Genomic DNA, 8,009 nt, shown 5'->3' with positions numbered 1-8,009 from the left:
TTACTTTTGCAGTCAAATATAACCAACAGATACGTAAACTAATATGAAACTGTTACTGTAAACCTTGCCTGTATCGTAACTTATCTTGACCGACTGGTATATATTGCCAGAAAACATATACAGATATTAGTTACTGATACTGCCTGCAAGTGAAGAAACAATGTTTATTAATATTTTGTTATAGTTGTAATATGAATTGACGTCATTGCCTCGTCGTTCCTCCTTTCACTTGGCGACTATGCTGGTCGTAAGAGGCGACTAACGGGTTCGGGTGGTCAGGCTCGGTGACTTGCGTGATGCATGTCATCGATCCCAATAACGTGGATCGATGCTCTTGATATCAATCACTGGATTTTCGGTCCAGACTCGATTATTTACAGACTGCCGTCATATAGCTGGACAATTGCAGCGTTAAACAACAATTCAACCAACAAACCTCATTTGCACGCCCTTACCTAAAACCTTATACAGTGATCACAATATTGTGTATGCACACCTGTGCGTAATATTGTGTATGCACACCTGTGTTGTATTTTAATGTATATTTTGGTCTTGGTCGTGCATTACTTGTGTGGATTCTCAATTTTGGATTGAAAAATTTGCCTAGAGTCTTACGCCAGAAGGCGGTGGCTCATGGGCCAATCTGGCTATATATCAACCTCTAGGTTCTATGTGACTTCAGATTACTGTCAAGGGAACCAGCCTGACTTTCAATTCTGTTTGTCCATAATAGCTACCTATGTTTATATTGCTTGAGTATAACACCCTTGTAACCCCGGTGTTGTAGATTGGTTTCCTCTACAGCATCGTCCTTGTTGACACTCGATGGCGGGTGGGGAGCAGAGATGTCGAATCAAATTCTCACATCATGTCTCTCAACAAATCTCCTGGTTCGTTTAAAGCAAACAAACGTCGCCACGTCAATTCTGTTTCGTCTGACGACGATTCTTGGCCACGATTCATCGTTATAGCATCAGCACATGATATTCCTCTGAAGCTGAATCCATTTGCCATATCAAAGGGCATCCAAAGTGCTTGTGGCGAAGTGAAGAACGTTACTCGTCTTCGTTCTGGTTCCATCCTCTTGAATGTGCACGGAGACAGCAATCTATCAATTTGTTGGGTCTCAAACAATTTGTTAACATGCGGGTTGCTGTCTCAGTGCACAACACATTGAATTCTAGTCGAGGTATCATAAGAGATCGATCGCGTTGTCTGTCAGAAATGTCGGAAGAAGAGATTGTGACTGAACTAGAACATCAAGGTGTCACCACTGTTAAGCGGTTCACACGAAAATCAGAAGATGGCGAAATAATTAAAACACAAACATATCTCTTCACTTTTTCAATGTCTACTGTTCCAAATTCAATTAAAGCTGGATAGTTCAACATCGGAGTGGAGGTTTATGTTCTAAATCCACTCCGGTGTTTCAAGTGTCAACACTTTGGTGACGGGGCCAAATCTTGCACTGCCAAGACAAGGTGCCTCCATTGCGGTGGTCCTCATGATGGTACAGAATGCACAAATGTGCTCAAATGTGCCAGCTGTAGCGGGGAGCACTTGTCTTCGTCTAAATCCTGCCCAATTTTCGTTCGTGAATCTCAGATATTAAAACTCAAGCATACAAACTATATATCATATTCTGATGCCAAAAAGCTCCTTCTACCATCTCAGACACCTTCCAGTATTTCATATTTGGCAGCAGTGTCTCCAGCCACAGTCACTTCTTTGATGAAGCTACGCCAAGTAAACCCGCAACACTGTCATCCTCATCTCAGACCGAGAATCTGCAAACTTTAACCAGTCAACAAATTGAACCAGACATCACAGAAGAAATTGAAACAGTTCAGGGTGAAGCCCATCTATCAAAAAAGCAAACAAAAAAGCAAATGAGGAGAAAGGCCAGGGTACTCCAGCACTTGGAGGAGCCTTCTCCTGTTGCGTGCCCTGTTGTGGTAAGCGAGTGGAGGTGACATTCCCATGTACTGGGAGGGGTGGAGTGGAGGTTACTCCACCCCTCCCAGTACATGGGAATGTCACCTCCACTCGCTTACGTACCCCCGTTGAACCTCCATGAGCGGAGCTTCTAATCTAATACAATGGAATTGCAGAGGACTTAGGAACAATTTTTTGGCACTCGTGAAGAGCAACCTCCTCGTGGTGAGTGCTGGGTAGCGCTAATAGCTTTTCCCCCGTGTGGACTCAGGGCAGAATTTGTCCACAGCACCCCATTGCTGGTCGTATGAGGCGACCGAATTGGGCAACCTGTTTGCCGTGGGTTGCGCCCCTGTGTCGGCGGAGGACGGGATTCTGGTGGTTGAGGGCACTGGTTCCAGGAATAGCGTTCCTTTGCCCAATACACCACTTTGACCCTTACTTCGCCTAGACGGGTGGTAGAATGGGCCCGGTTCTATCAATCGGCTGGTCACGCCATGCCCTGTGTATGAACCATGTTCATATTAAAATATTGCAATTTATGTGAATGTTGGGTATGTGTATATGTTATTAATGTATGATATCAACTTGCCTAGAGTCCCATGCCAGAAGGCGGTGGCTCATGGGCCAATCTGGTACGATCAACCTCTGAGTTCTGTCTGTCTCCAATTTACTGCCATGGGCCGAACCAGCCTGGCATTATATTTGGTAGACAAATTCAGCTATTCATGTTGTTTTTACTGGAGTATACCACCTCTGTATCCCTGATGTATGCATGTTGGAGATCCGGTGCAATAAAACATCGCTTTTTTGGCACTCCATGGTGGGTGGGGAACAGGGGTGTTGAATTATTTTCTTTCATCATGGCTCAGCAATACCCTGGTTCAAACCGTTCCAAACGACGACATGTCGATCTAGATGAAACTGATAATTCATCTCCTGTTTAAGATTCATGGGCCCGATTTATTGTCATAGAAGCAGCTGACAAACAACCAATCAAACTTAATCCTTTTGCCATTTCCAAGGCTGTATCTGGAATTTGTAGAGAACTTAAGAATGTGACACGTCTTCGCAGTGGCTCTCTTCTTGTTGAGTGTACACGGAGACAGCAATCTCTCAACCTGCTATGTTTAACTACATTTGCAAATATTGAGGTTGCTGTGTCCGTGCACAAAACTTTGAATTCTTGCCGAGGCATTGTTCGAGACAGAGCTCGTTGCCTGTCCGACATGTCGCAGCAAGACATTACAGAAGAGTTAAAAACACAAGGTGTGACTGCAGTGAAGCGTTTCACCATGGAATCTAGTGACGGTGACATCATCCCGTCCAATACATATCTGTTTACCTTTGCACTTTCTACAATGCCTAAGTCTATCAAAGCTGGTTATCTGAACATCGGAGTGAAGGTGTATGTCCCCAATCCACTTCGATGTTTCAAGTGCCAAAATATTGTAACCACTCTGCGATATGTCAACGTTGCGGCGGTGGACATGAGAACACCGATTGTGATGCAGAGATAAAATGTGCAAATTGTAAAGGACAACATCTGGCTTCTTCACGGTTATGTCCTGTGTGGCAAACCCAATCACAATTCTGAAGGTCAAACATGAAAATAACATATCATTTCATGAGGCAAAGAAGCTTGTTGAGAACAAATCTCCTCCAACGTCAGACAATAAAACATATTCTGCAGCTGTTGCTCGTCCTGTTACACAAACCTCATCAATCTCTGTTCAGACAGAGTTGTCCTGGGTTAAGTCAGTTCAACCTGTCACCATAACTTCTAAAACATCTTCAACCCAAACTGTGCATCTCTCTGAACCAGACAATACAGTGTCTGCTGCTGAAGTGCTTGTCACTAAGGAATCGGATGCTGTAGAACCAGACATTCAACCTTTGACCAGGAAAGAAAGGAAAAAACTTCTTAAAAAACAAACAACCAGGAACTCCTCCTCTTCAGAGATAGTTGTTCATAACTCCTTTGATGCTCTTGACATGGATGTCACCCCATCGTCACAGAGCAGTAGTAGGAGTCCTTCCTCCTCACGTGTACGTGAGCGTTCACCGATTGAGCCACCATGACTCAATCGTACACCTTAATTCAATGGAATTGTAGAGGATTTAGGAATAATTTTAATGATTTACAGCTTTTAATTCAAGATTTTAATCCATCAGCTATGTGTTTAACAGAAACATATCTTAAGAACACAGATATATATGATGTCAGGAAATATAACATGTATAATCTCTTCTCACCTCCAGGGGCAAAAGCCACTGGTGGTTCTTCAGTCTTGGTGAGACAGGACATAATCCATAGAGAAATTCCTCTTACCACCAATCTTCAAGCTGTTGCAGTCCGGCTAACATTTCACATCGCCTTCACACTTTGCTCTTTGTATATTCCACCATCTTCTCCGCTTCAGCTGGCTGATCTTCAGTCTTTATTTGACCAACTCCCTCAACCCTGTGTCATCATGGGTGACCTAAATGGACATAACCCTCTGTGGGGAAGTGTTGATACCAACGCTAAGGGCGCAGTCCTTGAAGATTTTATAACAAACAACAATTTATGTATATTTAATAATGGTTCAAACACGTACTTACATCCTGCAACAGGAACTTATTCAGCATTGGATCTGTCACTTACAGATGCCAATTTACTGAATGAATTTGACTGGTCAGTTCATGATGACCTGTGTGGAAGTGACCATTTTCCCACATTCCTAAAAACTATTCTTCCAACTGATGAGCCACCTTCAACAAGGTGGAATTTTAATAGAGCAAATTGGCCCTTATTTCATACCCGTTGTTTTGAAACACTGAAACCTGAAATTTTTCAAAACATTCCAGACCCTATTCAGTTGTTCTCTGAACAGTTGAAATACATAGCTGATGAAACCATTCCTAAATCCTCTATGAACCCGCACATTCGCAAACCATGGTTTAGCGATGATTGCAAACAGGCCAGAAAGCGTAGGAAAAAGGCAGAAAAGTTTTTCCGCCGACACCCAACGGTCCATAATCTCAATAATTTAAAAATAAATAGTGCAAAGGCTAGACGTACATTTAAACAGAATAAACGTCAGTCTTGGAGAAATTATGTCTCTAGAATCAATTCACGCACACCTATATCTAAGGTGCGGAATATGATTCAAAGAATTAAAGGCAAGGGTTCTAAATCCAGCATTAAACATATCAAAGATGGTAATAATATATTAACGGATAAATCCGACATAGCAAATAAATTAGGTGAAACTTTAGCCAAGCACTCTTCATCATCCAACTATGATCCCAAATTTCAGAAATTTAAGCAACAACAGGAAAAGAAAAAGGTTAATTTTCACTCTGATAACTGTGAAGATTACAATGAAGTATTTTCACTACATGAGCTCAATACCGCCCTTGGGCAAGCTCATGATACTGCAACTGGAAGTGATAATATTCATTATCAGCTGTTAAAACACTTGCCTGATTCATGTCTCCAGACACTTTTAAATATATTTGATGATATTTGGACATCAGGGATTTTTCCTCCTTCGTGGCATGATGCAATTGTAGTCCCTATACCAAAACCTGGACGGGATCATACAGATCCATCAAATTACCGTCCCATATCTCTCACGAGCTGCGTTTGCAAAACTATGGAGCGCATGGTGAACAATCGATTAGTTTGGTATTTGGAAACCAATCATCTCATTACAGATATACAATGTGGTTTCCGGAAAAATAGAAGTACCATTGATCATCTTGTGCGTTTAGAATCATTCATAAAAAATTCCATTGTACATAAACAACATGCTGTATCTATCTTTTTCGATTTAGAAAAAGCTTATGATACAACTTGGAAGCATGGCATTTTAAAAGATCTTCATGATTTTGGTTTGCGAGGTCGTTTACCTCAGTTTATATCCAGTTTTTTAACCGACAGACAATTTCAAGTCCGTGTGGGTTCAACCCTGTCTGATCATTACAATCAGGATCAGGGTGTCCCACAAGGCAGTATCTTGTCTGTCACTTTATTCAGCATTAAAATTAACAGTCTCTCCAAGGTATTGAATGACTCAATTGATGGGTCACTCTTTGTAGATGACTTCAACATAGCTTGTCGTGGCAAAAACATGCGTACAATAGAAAGGCAACTGCAGCTTTGCCTAAATAAAATCCAAAAGTGGTCGCTTGAAAATGGCTTTAGATTTTCTAAAGCAAAGACAAATTGTATGCATTTTTGTCGAAATTATAGACCGCATAAAGACCCGGAACTATTGTTAAACAGTGCTCCCATCAGGGTTGTTGAGGAGACCAAGTTCTTGGGTCTTATTTTTGATCGCCACTTATCGTTTGTCCCTCATATTAAATATCTTAAAACTAAATGCTTGAAGGCTCTTGATCTACTAAAAGTTGTTGCAAATACTAAGTGGGGTGGGGATCAGGCAACCTTACTTCACCTGTATAGATCCCTTATTAGATCTAAACTAGATTATGTTTCAATTGTATATGGTGGAGCTGCTAAAAGTAATTTAGAGAAATTAGATACCATACATCATCAAGGACTGCGGCTCTGTCTTGGGGCATTTAGAACCTCTCCTGTAGATAGTCTGTATGTGGAGGCCAATGAGCCTTCACTTGCACAACGCCGACTAAAATTATCCCTTCAGTATATAACTAAATTACGTACAAACCCATCAAATCCAGCTTATAACTGTGTCTTCCATCCTCTTAATGAGGAACTGTTTCACAACAAACCAAAACTTGTACCGCCACTTGGCATTTGGATCAAGTCTCACATTGCAGATGCAAATATTGACTTAGATTTAATATCTCCATGCCGTCTTTTGTCTACTCCCCCTTGGCAACTAGTGAGGCCTGAAGTAGACCTTTCTCTCACTAATTTTAAAAAATCTGAAACAAATCCACTAATGTATCTGCAAGAATATAATCAACTTCGATCCTCATACAATACCTACAAATCTATATTTCCAGATGGATCCAAGGATGGTGACGCTGTTGCCAGCGCCACTGTCATTGGATCCAGGACTATATCAAACCGAATACCTGATAATTGTTCCATTTTTACGGCCGAAGCAAAGGCCATATTCACAGCATTAGAATATATCAATAACCAATCGAAACATAAACAATTCATTATATTTTCAGACTCACTCTCTTGCCTTCAAGCTATTAACAGTCTATCTTGTACGCATCCGCTTTTAATCAAAATTATTGAATTGTTTAATGATCTTGCTACTGGCCAATATGACATCGTTTTCTGTTAGTTACCCAGCCATGTTGGAATCATTGGTAACACAATGACTGATGCTGCTGCAAAAGCAGCTCTCAACAAATCTGTGACACCACTTCTGATCACATACAGTGATTATAAACCTGTTATTAGAGCTTACATAAGGGATCTCATGCAGAAGAAGTGGGACGCCCAAGTAGGTATCAATAAATTAAATGAAATTAAACCAACTATCGGTTATACCTACTTGGGCTGTCAGTCCAGATTTGAAGAGGTCATTATGCGACGATGTCATATTGTCCATAGGAGAAATACACTTGAGTATATGTTGAAAGGTGAAGATCCTCCGTTTTGCATCCCTTGTGATGAAAGAATCACAGTCAAGCATGTCCTGCTTGACTGTATTGATTTTGCCATCACAAGGGATAACTATTTCAAAGTTTCAGGACTCAAGGATCTTTTTAATCTTAGTTCTCATTTAGTCATCGGTTTTTTAAAGGAAATTGAATTATTGCATAAATTTTGAATCATATATTCTGTACATAATCAGTGTTTTTTTATAATTGGTTGAATAAAATTAATAACTGAGATTACTAGTGGCTGTATCCTCAAAGGGGGTTAAAGTAGTGTAAAATTATTGTCCCCTGAGAGGATATGTAAGTCCATGACTTTCAAAGTCTATTTATTTCAGCCACGTTTTTAATCGCAGCATATATGTTCCTTTAAATTGTGGCTAGATTTGTCAATAATCGCAAATCAGCTGAAGGGATGCTGTAAATCCGGCTGGGGTCCATGCAGGTAGCAAAAGTACTGTAAGTCCCCATGGACCCTAGCA

Source organism: Haliotis cracherodii, unplaced genomic scaffold, assembly GCF_022045235.1.
Source record: "Haliotis cracherodii isolate W230 unplaced genomic scaffold, xgHalCrac1.p SCAF_10, whole genome shotgun sequence".
Classification (NCBI taxonomy): Eukaryota; Metazoa; Mollusca; class Gastropoda; order Lepetellida; family Haliotidae; genus Haliotis; species Haliotis cracherodii.
This window is presented reverse-complemented; position numbering follows the sequence as displayed.